We start from the raw sequence: 15,687 nt of genomic DNA, 5'->3' as shown, positions 1-15,687 counted from the left end.
CAAAAATTTGTTCTTGTCTTCAAGGACAGTGAAGTCTATTTTCAAAGAGAAACAACAATAACACTGCAAGCAGACCAAGAAAACTTGGTATGTTATTTATCTATTTCACTAGCAGTTTATAGAAAAGTTCTTTCAGTATGAGCTAAGGTGAGTGAATTGTGGAGGATGTAGGCCTTGAGGAAATCCCTGTGGATGAAAAGGATTTAGATAAACTGAGGTCAGAGTCAGAGGGAATCTCAGGTTCAGGTTCGGGAACCATATATAATTCTAGGTGCCAGAGATCCGTCTCTGAAAGTTTCCTTGACTTAAATTAACACTGTCTGTTTTTGTTTGTTCAATAGCAGTGTTCCTCTCCTAGATATCTTTGTTGTCTTAAATTAAGTCAAATTCCTTGACTTAAATTAACACTGTCTATTTTTGTTTGTTCAATAGCAGTGTTCCTCTCCTAGATATCTCTGTGAACTAGTATCCTCAATTAAGTATAATAATCTGTCATATCCCTATACAAAAAAATACATCATGGGGAATCTTGCAAAAATATTAGCAGCTGCATTCTGAGGACTGGTTTCTGCTTATGTAAAGCTCTTCTATATTTTTTGGGCCATCTCAGCTCACTTTGATTTCTGGCCCCATACGGTGATAGAGTTAAGTCAGGCTGATGACATGGTACTGGGAATTCTCTAAATGCCTGTGTGTGCGTGTGTGTGTGTGTGTGTGTGTGTTGGTGTATGTGTGTGTATTTTTACTTACCCAGATATGGGCAGAAACTCTATTGCTGTTTTTGGAAAAGTATCTTTGCTTTGATGAACCTATTAATTTCTAATATGACAACTTTCTTAGCTCCTACCCTTACTTAGAAGTTTGTTACTTTAGAAAGCTTTACTTCATTCATGTACACATGCTGTGCAACAGTGGTGAAGTGCATAGAACAGCTTGCCCAGGTCACTAGCAATGAGGTTGATCCATAAGGCTGTGGGTAATGCTGGACAAGATTTACATGTTCCAAATTCAAAACCCGTTACCGTGAGAGTGGTCTGGCATGTATGTGTCTATTTGTCTGTCTGTCTTGCTCTCTTTCCATCCATCTTCCATTTAAGCCGTCACATTTGAATCCTCTACTTCTGACACATCTCTATTTCTGTCTACATAAATTCACTTGGTATGAAATTGAACACCAACTAGAACTTCTGATCGTGTGTTTTTCCTGAGATTTTTTTTCTTTCTCAATAAATATTTGGAGGAAAGGGTATTTTGGTAGATTTCTCAGTTGAAGCATGAATACAAACAATATATCAATACCTCATTATTTCCATAAAACACTTCATTTGGGAGGTGGCAGTAATTTCTAAATTAGTGACACTCGAGGTATTTGATATTCTTCAATATAAAGCCATGCTTCCTGGACTTGGTTTTGAAAAGGTTTTTCAAACCTCCCTTGGGCTTTGTGTCTGGTCATCTCTCAGAACCTGCCTTTGGTGTCAGGCAACCGTTCCGTTGTCTTTGCTTTATTGTGGTTTCTGTGAAGTGACATGGTGCTTGTGGATGTGATAGTTTGATAAATGAATTTCTTTATAAAGATGACCTCTGTAGCAAAGTTTCAGAAGAAACTATTTTAAGATAACCAATAATCTGGGATGTTGGTGTATTGAATAATAGTGTAGTAATTAGGATTAGCTCCCCAAAGAATGATGTGGCTAGGTAAAAATGTACAGTTTGCCCATGTGAATGTATAAGAGGTTTGATGTAAAAATGCTCAAGCATTAAATTAATCTCTACTAAATATTGTGGACAAGGAGGAAATGGGGATTCCAGTTGTTCAATCATTTCAGCCATCTACATGTTGATTATTTCCACCCAAAATGAAGTTTCAGGATGAATTCCTTTGATATCCAGGGTTCCACTGGGCCATCTTCATCCAGCCTCATTTGGATTGTACATACACAGAACGAACATGATTCTTAATATTAGTCCAAGCAAGACAAAAATAGAAGCTTATGTATGTTTCAGAAGAATTATTTATCTGCTATAGTATCTATTAGATTCCTCATTATACACCATTTTGGCAGCATGTATTGTGTACCTGTCTGGGAAGTTCAGTGCTCTTTTCTATACTCTAGGCCACCCCTGCCCTTATCCCCACATTACATGAAATTTATGAAGAAAAAAATATATTTCCTGAAGGAAAATTAGATTTTTGAGCTACTGAGGGAAGTAGCATAAACTTGTTGATTAAAAATATATAACAGAGAACTATCTGTGAATGATGCCATGTCTCCAAGTACAAGGGCTTTCAAAGCTATATATGGACAATACAATTGACTGAGACATCACAATTTCTGTGAGAAAATGTAGTCCTTTTAGTTATTAAATACTATCTTTTATACACAGAAAAGCAGTTTGCTGCCTATGTAATGTGGTTTGTTGTGGGACATTGAATGATCTATCTTTCCAAAATCATGTCCTCCACTGGCCAATTGTAGTTTCTAAAATGATCACAATGGCAAAATTGTATTTAGTCTATGTATTTATTACCTGGGTGGAGTAAGGCGTTAGCTCATCAGTAACATCCATTGGCACATCAGCAGGCGACTGTTTATCAAGCAAGCAAACAAAAAAAAATCAGACAGAGTCATTTTTGAAGAAATATGACCTAGGGTGAGGATATTTTGGGTTAAAAATGAGGCATGGAGAATGTATTGTTGTCTAGGGTAGATAGACTCAAGCAAGCAAGTTCTGTTGAGATGACATGGGAGGTGAAGAGGTAATGTACTCTGGGATGCAGGTCCAAAGATGCCAAAAGGGAAGGTGAGCAGTGTCAAAGACTGACTTTTCCTCCTATATACAATCCTCCCTTTATGCTGTTCCTTAGGAAGCATGACAGTTCATGCATGTAATGAATTTTACCAAACTCTTTAGACTTGGGAGCTAGATTCTAGTTCAGAGATTATATTCAGAAGGTAAATTATATATTTATATGCATTTACTGAATCTTTTGAAGGTATTTCCTTAGAATTGGAGAAATTTAGAACTGAAAGGGCCCTTTGAAAGCATCCAGGACTTGTGGTGTTCAAATTGTGTTCCCTGGAACCCTATGATTCTGGAAAAATGCCTTGGCAAAGAAAAGGAAAACCAGACAGAGCTCTAGACACCTCGCCCCCCACACAATCGTTCTAGTAAAGCAGATATACTTCAATCTGTTTTCTCTATTATGCCTTTGAACAAGTTATTATTTTAAAAAGGTACACCACTGATTAAAATTAAAAGGTTTGAAAACCATAGATCTATTCCAATTCCTATATTTTATGTATGGAGAGTTTCACTTAGAGACAGATCTCTTTATTTCAGAATCCTGGGGAAAGGCCAGTCTGACAAGTTAGGATTTTAAAATATTTTTTAACTTTCAAATATAGCACATGTTAAAGATTGATATAAATGAGTGCTAATAAACTGAATGGGGTAATTAATTGAATGGGGGAATTTAAAAAAAAATTAAAATTCAGACTAACTTCAGTAAGTAATAAACTACCATAAACAAAAGATCCTGATAGTATACACAAATTAATTATAGCACCCAGTTGAAGGCATGTTGAAGGTATTCTTAATTTATTGAGTCTTGTTTTATGAAAGCCACTAATTTTAAACTTGAATTGTTCTTCTAAACAAGAACTTGAAAATTTACAAAGGAAAGCATATTGATATACATATTGATATACATTTACTGAATCTTTTGAAGGTATTTCCTTAGAAATACCTGTGAAGGTAATTCCTTAGATTCCTTAGAATCTTATTCTTTTAATTTGTATGTGTTTGCCTTGATCACCTCTCCGTATTTAAACTATATGATGTACTTTGTGAAGTGGAGGCCATCTCAATTCTCTTTTGACCCCATTTACCTCAGAAGTACCTTGTTTATAGTAAGTGATCAGTACGTACTTGTTGTTTGACTGTCATCATCAATCACTTTAAACAGTGTTAGAGAACTCAGTTATATTTAGGCATACCATCCCCATTAAAAACTGGTTAAGGAATTGTACATTCTCAGTTCTCAAAATCCTGTTAAGCCATATGTTTTTTGGATCGAAAAATACATAATTTAGTAGACAATGAGATTAAGTAGGGACTTGTGGGAATACAAAATTACTTTTCCAATATTTAGGCCCTGTCCAAAATGCCCCTCAGCTTATTGTGAATCCTTTATGCTTCGGTTTTTTGAGGAATAAAAAGGGAAATGTTATAACTAACTATAAGAAAAATATCTGTTATTCTAAAGGAAGCAATTTCCAAAGTGTATGTATGTTCATCTCTGAACATGTTTTGAACCCAATTTGAATTGGAGATGGTTGCAATAATTCAGTAAGATCCTTTCTCCCAGGGTGTTTTCACCAAATTTTCATGTTTCAGCCAATAGAAATTATTTCTTCTTTCCTTTACAGTTCTGAACTGGAGACTTTATTCCGGGCAATGTGAATTGTTTATAGGATTTACAATTGAGTGTTGGAAATCCATCAAAATTATCTACTCTTTTCAAATTGAAAATAAGCACCCTCATATTTTAATGTCAATTTGCATATGTATTCAGAAAGTACCTCTGCATTAAGGTGTGGTATAGTGGGTAGAATAAAAGAATCATTTCTTTATGTTTATACAGACAAAGTATGGGATTATGATTGGATTGCTTAAATTGGATGTCCCAGTAGGGAAGCAGTTTTATGTCTTTTATTGATCATAAAATCTTGGACTTTTAGAATTTTAGTAATGTATATGACATGAAATGATTACTAAATAACAGTTTGGATTTAAGAAGATGTTTCCATGCTCAAAATATATCCACTTCTCTGCTGGTATCTTGGCAAAGGTCAGGATCAGTCCTATGTTCTTGGAGTTAGTCCCTCCATTAATCTTCATTGGCTAAAATAGAAAGAGAACAACCCGTTGTGTTTGATGTACATCCATCACTTTCTTGGTCTCTGTGTCTATGTTAGCTAGAGTCAATAGGGAGTCCGGATACCTTCTAACTGCTCAGAGTAGACTTTTCTTCTATGTAACTTGATACTTTCATGAGCAAGATTAAAATGTGTGCTCCTAAATACTGCTTGTTTCTGGTAAGAAGCTGGTTTCTCCTCTACTTCCACACATATACTCACAGCTTACCTCCTGACTCCCTCCCCTCGCCCCTATCTGCATTGAGAACATTGGCCCTGATCGAATTATGTTCTTTACCTCTTTATTTCAGTCATCAGAAGATGTCCAGGTGATCCCTCATCTCCCTTAACTCTAATCTGCATATCTTCTCACTCACCTTTCTGATCATATCTTCTGTTCCTTCCCAACCGCCATTCACTGAGCTTTCTAGAATTCATGGTTATTCATCAGCAAAGTAAAATCTCTGTCTTCAACTGCTTCTCTGAAAGTTCTCATCCCTCTTTGCTTTAATAGAAAGCTGAATCTCTCCTGAGAATGCTGCTGCTTCTGTAGTCCTTTCATGTGATGCTGCTTCCTTTCTTATATTCTTCATATAAATAGGCCTGGACACAGAGAAGACAAGTAGTGACTCTATAGCATCTTACTACGCTGATAGACAGTGACTACAATGGGGTATGTGGTGGGGAATTGATAATGGGGGGAATCTAGTAACCACAATGTTGCTCATGTAATTGTATATTAATGATACCAAAATAAAAAAATGATAAATGAATAAATAAATAAATAAATAAATAGGCCTAGGCCTGGAGATGGGGTAGATGTACTCCTTTCTCCTCATTGCTCTTTATAGGCCTTTCCCCCACCAACCTAAAAAGTGTCCAGCATGGGATCTCCCATCATAAGATCTTATCTCCTTGATACTTCTATCAGCTAGCCTATAGATCACTTTCTCTCATTTGTTGAAGCTCCTGGCTCTTTCCTTCCTCCAGGCTTGTTCTTTACACTTCCTGACTCACTATTATTCCCTCCGATGCTACTCCTGTCATATTTCCAGATGATTTCATTATAAGTAAACATTATCCTTCTAATACCATTAACTGTTATGTGTTGACCTCCACTCCTCTAAATATCTGTCCTTTATCCAGCCTCAGACACTTTCTTCCATGATTATACTCCAGACCTTGTCACTAACAGTTGCTGTAACCCATCAGTATCCCAGTTTTAAGCATCCCACTTTCTGAGTGCCAACTCCTCTCTAGCTCACTTCCTCTAGTGCCCCAATTTCAACAATATTTTACCCCCACCAAGGCCTGCATTCCATTGATCCTACCACCATTTTACTGTTTTTCAATCCTCCTCATTTCTTTACTTCTTATTCAAGTTAAATGTTATGGACAATTAATATAATTTCTTCCTGGCATATACCCTTAATTTTCTCATCATGTTCTCATTTTCTTCTAATTATATGGCAAAACCACTGTCATAATTAAATCATAACTCATGCTCTGCTCCATAGCAATACTTGTACAACCAAGTATGGCTGGAGGAAAGCATAACTATGTTGGCTTGTCTTGTTTTAAATCCAGATTATTAATCTTATGTGAATCAACACTCTTATTTCCCTAACCTAATATACAGTTTATGATCTCGTTTCCTAAAGTATTAATAATTAACCATAAATTGTTAACAATGTATCTACTCAGCTATGCTAACTACCCTACCTTCTTCCTTCTTACTATGGCAAAAAGGTTCTTGCTCCTATCACACACCATCTTCTGTACAGTGCACTAAATTCTAGCTCTCATAATTTAAGAATATTGCTCCAAATATTCTTCCTTCTCTTTTCTATATCACCTTTCTCTAGTAGACTGAATATTTCTTTTCAGCATAAATGTACTATTATCTTGTCTGGCCATAAAAGAATTCTCAGGAAAATAATAAAAGGAAAGGAAGAATGCCAGCTCATAAATATAGAAGGCATGATAGAATTAAAAAAACACTATTTTGTAACCCCCAATGTAATAATGGATTGAGGAAAAGATCATCAATGACTGGTAAAAACGATAGTTGAAATGCTTTTTGGGAAAATGTTTTATGGTGTGAAAGGTTTTCCCCAAGGACAACTTATCTTAAGTTACCTAATAGATAGCTTAAACATTGCAAAGATATAAATGTACCTTTATAAGAGAGAAATCTGTTTAACAGTGTCTTAATGAAATGATCAAGTTTCCTATCATTAATAGTGGAATAACCAGGAATTTTGTCCCTTGACGCCTTGATGTGGGAAAAATGAATCGCACAAAATCACCTTTGAAATATTCTTGCCCCAAAATGTTTAATTTGAATCTAATCAAGCCTGTAGATCTTAATGTTACAGAGAATGGAGGAACAAATTAAATAATACCACAAGGGAACAATCAGACAAGTCCCAAATGTGGGATATTGTATAGAACAATTGACCTATATGCTTCAAAAAGTTAATGTCATAAAAAATGGTGGAAGAACTAAACTAAAAGAGACAAGAGATAAAAAAATCAAATATAGTATTTGAATCTTATTGGATCCAAGCTATTGAAAATAACAGCTGTAAAATACATTTTGGGGCAATTGGACAGCTGAGCTGGTTCCATCATCTCTTAATGAACCCTCAGGGAATTTTCTGGTCATGATTTTTATTGACCCTCTTTGAAAGGAAAAATGCGTAGTATGTAGTTTTGAGGACTAGTAGCTAATAAAGTAGACCCCCTCACCCCTTATCCCTGGGGAATACATTCTAAGACCTCTAGTGACTGCCTGAAACCACAGATAGTATCAAATGCTATTTATACTATGTTTTCTCCTATATATACATACTTACTATAAAGTTATAAATTAGGCACAGTAAGAGATTAACAACAGTAGCTAATAATAAAAGAGAACAATTATAACAACATAATGTAATGAAAGTTATGTGAATGTGGTCTCTGGCTTCCTAAATTATCTTACAGTACTATACTCACTCCCCTTATGCTGATGTGAGATGATGAAATGCCTGTGTGATGAAATGAAATAAGGTGAATGACATAGGTATTGTGAGGTAGCATTAGGCTAACACTGACCTTCTGAAGAACAGCAGGTCATAAAGAGGATCACCTGTTTGTATACCATGGTTGAATGCAGGTAACTGAAACCATGGATAAGGGGTAACTACTGTACCTAGACAGTGGAAAAAAAGCCCAGTCCATATTCCGTTCCAACATTTATTATCATTTTCTCAGAAGAAACATTTCTGGCTTCCAGGATAGCAAAATATATTAAATGAAGAACAACAAAACTGAGTGTTTCTTATTTTATCTTATTTTTGCTTCCATGTATCATGTCCTATTACCGCTAGTCACAGTACATATTTATTGAGTACCTACTATGTTATAAGGAATGTTTTTATGCTGGGATAGAGCAGTGATCAAAACATACAAGTCATTTGTCCTCCTGAAGCTTAAATTTTTGGGGAAAAGACAGAAAACAAACAAATATGTAATACTGTAAATGGTAATAAATGATATGTAGAATAATAAAGCAGAGAAGTTTAGTAGGTATGTAGAAGAATAAAGCAAAAAAGTGGAATGAACCATATCTATGCCAGAGGATATAGTTTGCATTTTAAATAAAATGGGTAGGTAGGCCTTTGCCAAGAAGATGTATTTGAGCAAAGATCTAGTTACCTGGAGGAAGAGTGTTATAGGCAGAGGTAACAGCATTCAGCAAGGAAACTGACTAGAACAGAATGCGCAAGAGGAAAAGTGTAGTAGAGAAGTAATAGGGAATCTGATCATGTAGGGTTTTAAAGGCTTTTTAAAGGATTTTTGATTCTTACTTGGAATGACATGCGGAGTTCTGGAGATTATTAAGTGAACAAGTGACATGATCTGCCTTAAATTTTCACAAGAATATTCTGGCTGTTGTAATGAGAAAAAATTAAAATTTGGCAAGGTTGGAAGCAGCAAGACCTACAGCAATATTCCAGGTGAGAAATAATGGTGACTTCAGTAGGGGCAGACTGACATCTCACTTCCTGGTCTTACTAAAAATGCACCTTGCTGGGAAGGGAAAAAGGAAGCTGAAAAGGCAAAAGGAAGTGGAGAGGCAAAAGGGTGAGAAGACAGGCTTTAGTAAATCAGCTTTGTTTCATGGGTTGGTGTGGCAGAGATGCATGAATTTTCTATGGGTGAATTGGCCACTGGAGAAGGTAGTCAGACCTGAGCTATCTTGCTGATACATCATTTGAGAGGGCTACCAATTAATAGGGGTGTAGGTTGTTGAACAAGGGTTGGGAGTGGTGAGATGTTGAACAGGAGGCAGATGGCTCACATTCAGAAGCTGTGTAGTAGAGTCTTTTGTACAGTTCTCCAAAATCTTATGCATCCCATTTGATGCCTGACAGAGAATCCATGATTAGTATTAGCCAGAAAAAGCAGTGAAAACCAGCAAAGAGGAGATTACAACTGTGGACAGTTAAGAAAAGATATTGTCCTTCTTCCTCTATTTTCCTTCTTGTTACCTAATACTAGAGAAGTTAGGCACTAAATTGAATAATGAGAGGTAGGATGAATCCAAGAACTAGACTATTAATTCCCCTATCTTAAGAGGCTGGAAAGGAAGAGGTAGTATAAAGTGAATCCCATTCCTTATGCCCACCTCTCACTTGAGTGCTAGGCCATGAGTCTGGCCAGCCTGGTGGGTGGAGGTGAGTGGTAGGTACAGAGAAGGGAATAAAATTAAATTGAATATGATATTTGAATTTTAGACTGAGTTGGCCTATAACAGCTAGAAGTGACTGCTTTTGAAATATGTCCAGGAGGCAGTAAGTGACCATAGCAGGAATAGGGTTAAGGAAGGCAGTGACTGGGGAAAAGTAGAGCCACTCAGTTAAAAATGTTTAGTAAATCAGTTTTGCACAGAGTACGTATGATGTGTAATTTGCTTTGTGTTATCACATTTAATCTTCATTGGCAATCTGGTTTCACACACACACACACACACACACACACACACACACACACACACCCTGAAAAAAAAACCCTACCAAAACATACTCATAGACTTAGAGAGTTTAATAATGTGTTCCATCTCACTGGGGCAACAAATGGCACAGCAGGGAGTCTAACCCACGTAGTATGAATTTAGAACTCAAGCTCTTAACAGTCATACCTGTAGAGCAGTGGACCTGGAATTAAGGATTCCATTGCTGACAAGCCATGCAATCCTGAACAGGTCACTTACTTTTTTTGGTTCCTTAGTTTCCTGGTCTTTAGAATATGGAGAGTTAAATTTTTCGTACTTACTCTATTAGATCCATGTAGGAATAAAATGAGATGAATGATAGATAGGAAATAATTTGCAAAGTAAGGAATCATCATATTATGTATGTATTTGTAGTATCCTTCAATAAGGCAAAGGGGAAGAACAGGTGTTTCAGGAAATGGAAAGTTTAATATCCCTCTTCTCTTAACTTTTCTTTCAATCTCCCCACTCACCCTCTTGGAAGATCAGGTAAGAAACCCTTTGCTTTGCTTGTGGGTTTAAGTCAGCCAATTGAAGACAGTAAATGATATAGATACAGTGCTGGGAAGCTTCATGAACCTAACAACAGTCACATTCCCTTTGAGATTTCCTTAAGGGTGACTATCTTTGACCTCTCAATTTCTAATATGTCCCAAGCTTCTCATTCTCCTTGTATGCAGCTACTTGGGTTATAAGTTGTCCACACTTACAATTAGTGAGCTGTTTTCTCTCTATAGTGGGTTTCTTAGCATTTGCAAGTGATTGCATTAATTGAACTGACTCATTAAATAAGAATGGGGGAAAAAAAGATTTCTTGTATGTTGTTGCTTTTTCTTTCCTAATTTTGGTCTGAATGAATCATCTTCAATGTGTCCCAGGTCCTCTCAGTTAGCTGTCTGAAGTAGAATGTGCTCTCTGTGATAAAGGCAATCTGAAACTGTAGTGGAGCTGTTGAAATTTCACCAAATTGAGCCATTTTTTCTCAGAGAATGCTCAGTTAGTTTTGCTTTGGTGCTCAGCTGGACACTACAACCTTTAAAAGCACTAGTCAAATTCCTTGTAAATATGGATCAGTTATCACCAGGGGCTACTGAATGAAAGAGTATGGCTATCTCACTGCAAACCCATCCTTCCCTGTGAAATAACTCACAGAGCATGTTCTAGTACTGGTAGGCAAGGATGCCACTAATATCTATAAAAGAATAGCACATTGTGACAAAGTGCTCCTTATGGGATGAAAAACTCTTAATTAGATGGAATGAACTAAACCACATTTATTTTATGTCATACCATTTTTATATTGTTGATTCCCTCCTGCTTTTGTAGTTAGTTTTCTTCTTTAGATTGATTTAGTTAGGTTCCATTTTTCTATAATATTTATATTTTCTGTGTAGAAGTACTTATATTTGATGTAAATCCATGGTTACCTGGTTTTGAAATTCATGTAGTCATTATAACCATAATTATTTTTGCCTCCACTCTAGAAGTATTTTCTGTTTTCCACAATTTTATTTTGTGAAATTTTCTTTAATAAATATCTGTTGGTCATGAACCTCTTTTGTTTGTCTGAAAATCTTTAATGTGCCTGCCTAAAGATTGTATTCTGTACATATAACTCTATGCTGGCAGCTATTTTACCTCAGCACTTTTAAGATGCCATTGCACCATTTTCTAGCTTCTATTGTTACTGTTGTATACTCCATTGTCCATCTACCTTTAAACTTTTTGTATGTACATTCTGTCTTTCCTCTCCTGGAGAGTTTAGGTTTTCTTCATTGTCTGATTCTGCAGTTTCACTGTTATAAGCTGTGATGTAGATTTATTTTGCTTTATCTTGCTTGAAATATATTATGCTTCCTGTATCTGAGAATTCACTTTTGTAACAATTCTGGAATATTCAAAGGCATTATCTCTTTGAATATTGATTCTCCCTCATATTCTTCTTTCTTTTCTGTAATATAGTAGATGCATATTAGATATCTTATCTTCCATGTTTCTTAACCTTTCATGATTTCACCTCTTGTTTCTGCTACATGCTGAGCTGTTTCTTCAGTTTTCTAGTTTACTAATTTTTATCTTCACCTATACCTGTTGCCTTTTTCACTTGACTGATTTAATTTTATAAATTTCATTGTATATTGTTATTTCTAGAAGTTCTATATGGATCGCTCTGGTCATCTTAAAAGTCTTTTGTTCCTTACTAACACTTTTGATACCCTCTTAAGAAATTATACTTACTCATTTTGTATTACATATTTGATAAGCTCATTTCTGAATTCCTTTTGATTTTTCAATGGTGTGTGTATATGCGTGTGCGTGCACTGGCTTTTGATTCTAGTGTTTTGTTTTCTTGTGTTTCTGTAGTTCTTTGTTGTGCATTCATGTTAAGTAAAATTGTATTTGTGGGGATTTGCTAACAACTAGAGAAAAGCCCACCCCACACAGGCAGACAGTAAGGACACCTTCCTTTCCCAACCTTGCTGTGGGGCAGAGTTAGAAAAGCATCTCCCCTGAAACTCTAACAGCAACAATGATCTCACATGGGGATGCAGTCTGATATTCTTACTCTCTTACCTGAAAAATATCAAGCTCAAAATTTATTTCAAATTGTACTGGGTTAACAGAAATCCCAGGTGTTTGATAAAAGCAAATGAAAGTCCTCTTTGGAGGAAACACTTTGTGATCCATTGATTATTTAGTAGCATGTTGTTAAGACTCCATGTGTTTGTGGTCTTTTTTGTTTTCTTTGCATAATTTATTTCTAGTTTCATACCTTTGTGGTCTGAGGAGCTGTTTGGCACAATTTCAATCTTCTTGAACTTACTGAGGTTCTTTTTGTGGCCTAATGTATGATCTATTCTGGAAGACATTCCATGTGCACTTGAGAAGAATGTGTATTCTGCTGTTTTTGGGTGGAGTGTTCTGTAGATGTCTGTTAAGTCCATCTGTCCTAATGTGTTGTTCAGTGCCTCTGTCTCCTTACTTATTTTCTGATTGATCTGTCTTTTGGAGTGAGTGTGTGTTGAAGTCTCAAAATGAATGTGTTGTATTCTATTTCCCCTTTTAATTTTGTTAGTATTTGTTTCCATGTTTAAGTTCTCCTATCATAGATATTTATACTGGCTATGTCCTCTTGTTCAACTGACCTCTTTATCATTTTGTAATTTCCTTCTTTGTCTCTTGTTACTTTCTTTGTTTTGAAGTCTGTTTTGTCTGATACAAGTACTGAAACTCCTGTTTTTCTCTCCCTATTAGTTGCATGAAATATCTTTTTCCATCCCTTTATTCTTAGTCTTTGTATGTCTTTGGGTTTGAAGTGAATCCCTTGTAGGCAGCATTTAGATGGGTCTTGTTTTTTTAATCCATTCCATAACTCTGTCTTTTGAGTGGTTCATTCAGTCCATTTACATTTAGGGTGATTATTAATAGATATCTTTATATTACTATTGTAGGCTTTAGATCTGTGAGTACCAAAGGTTCAAAGGCAGGTTCCTTACTATCAAACAGTCTGTCTTAACTTGCTTATTATGCTATTTCAAACACAATCTAAAGGTTGTTTTTTTTCTGTTCTTCTTCTTCCCCCTACACTCTTTATATTTTAGGTATCATATTCTGTACTCTTTGTTCCTTGGCTAATTTTGTGGGTAGTTGATTTAATTTTGCATTTGCTTAATAATTACTTGGTCCACTTCTTTTACTGTGGTTTTATTTTCTCTGGTGACAGCTATTTGGCCTTAGGTACACTTCCATCTATAGCAATCCCTGTAAAGTCCAATGTAGAGACAGTGTGTGTGTGTGGTAATTTCACTCAAATTTTGCTAATCTGGAAATTGTTTAATGTTTGCTTCAAATTTAAATAATATTGCCAGGTAGAGTATTCTTGGTTGGAAGCTCTTCTGTTTCATTGCATTAAATATATCATGGCACTCCTCCCTTCTGGCCTGTAAGGTTTCTGTTGAGTAGTCTGCTGATAGTCTGATGGGGTTACCTTCATAAGTGATCTTTTTTCTCTTTCTGCCTGTTTTCAGTTCTCTGTCATTATCCTTGATCTTTGCCATTTTAATTATTATATGTCTTGTTGTTGTCTTCCTTGGGTCCCTTGTGTTGGGAGATCTGTGCACCTCCATGGCCTGAGAGACTATCTCCTTCCCCAGGTTGGAGAAGTTTTCAACAATTACTTCCTCAAAGACACTTTCTATCCCTTTTACTTTTCTTCTTTGGTACCCCTATAATGTGAATATTATTCTGTTTGGGTTTGTCACACAGTTCTCTTAATATTCTTTCATTCCTAGAGATGGTTTTTTTGTCTCTGTGCCTCAGCTTCTTTCTATTCCTATTCTCTAATTTCTATTTAATTTACTCTCTACCTCATCTAATCTACTTTACATCCCTCCATTGTTTGTTTCATATCAGATACTGTATTTTTCAAGGTTTCTGTCATTCTTGAATTCCTCTCTGAGGTCTTGAATATTTTCCTGTACCTCCATGAGCATGTTTATGATTTTTATTTTGAAATCTTTATCAAGGGGATTTGTGATTTCAGGTTCACTGAGCCCTCTTTCTTGAATTTTTTCTTGAACTTTTGTTTGGACAAAATTCCTCTGTCTCTTCATTTTGTTTTTGTCTTCCTAATGGGATAAAAGATTTATGTATGAGGTGCCCTCTAGTGTCCAGAAGCTCTACTCTCTGGAGCTGCCAAGCACTTGTAGCAATGGCGGGGAACACAGGCAAGTGGCATTGGTGCCTGCCAGGAAGAAAGAGCTCTTTTCTTCTTCCCAGCTGTAGTGCCTGCCTCCATTACCAGTGTAGTGGGCCACACACACAGGGAGGAGTGTCTTTGATATGCTTCTGTAGCTGTCATAGGTGGGCCACCCTCCAGCTGGCCTGGCACAATGGCAGTTGAATAGGTGTGTGGGACTGATGCCTGCCTGGAGGAAGGAGTTGCAGACTGCATATAGCAGTAGGGAGCCTTGAGGCTACATTACCAGTCAGGGGGATGTAGCAACTGATGCTCCTGAGAGTTCCCAACCTGCTGGGCTGAGTGTTGCAGGACGATTGTATCCACCTGCCTTTCCTCCTGAGCAGCAAGCTGTGTGTAACTGTTGCCCCTTTAGTGTCCCTTGTGCTGTTGGGATGTCTTTCAAAGTGCCCACCTTTCTTTTGTCCCAGGGGGGCCGGTTGTGTGTATGTGTTCTCAAGTGGCTGGAATCTCAGTCTCTCTCAGTATTCTCCCTGTCTTTACTTTCCAAATCTACTAATCTCCAGAGTACCATTTAATGTGCATTCATGCTCCTGGAACAGATCTCCAGGGCCAGGTGTTCAGCAATCCTGAGCTTCTCCTCCTTCTGTGCTCTGTTTCTCTTCCTCCTGCCTGTGAGCTATGGTGTGGGAAAGGCTTAGATCCTGCTGGCTTGTGGCTTTGCGACTTTACCCTTTTCTGTGAGCTCCTCTCTTTTCCCCAGATGTAGGTGGTCTGTTCTGCAGTCCTCTCATTACTCTTTTACGATTAGTTGTATTTGCTGTATTTTCATGTTTTATGTAGCTGTGGAGGAGGTTTCTGCCTCACTTCTCATGCTGCCATTTTTCTTCTGCCTCCCTGAGAAGTCATGTATTTTTTTTTCACTTTTTTAAAACTTTGTTACTATTCATGTACAATTACATGAAGAACCTTATGTTCACTAGGCTCCCCTCTTCACCAAGTCCCCCACCCCACACCCCATTACA

This window comes from Manis pentadactyla, chromosome X, assembly GCF_030020395.1.
Source record: "Manis pentadactyla isolate mManPen7 chromosome X, mManPen7.hap1, whole genome shotgun sequence".
Classification (NCBI taxonomy): domain Eukaryota; kingdom Metazoa; phylum Chordata; class Mammalia; order Pholidota; family Manidae; genus Manis; species Manis pentadactyla.
Note: the sequence above shows the minus strand (reverse complement) of the source record.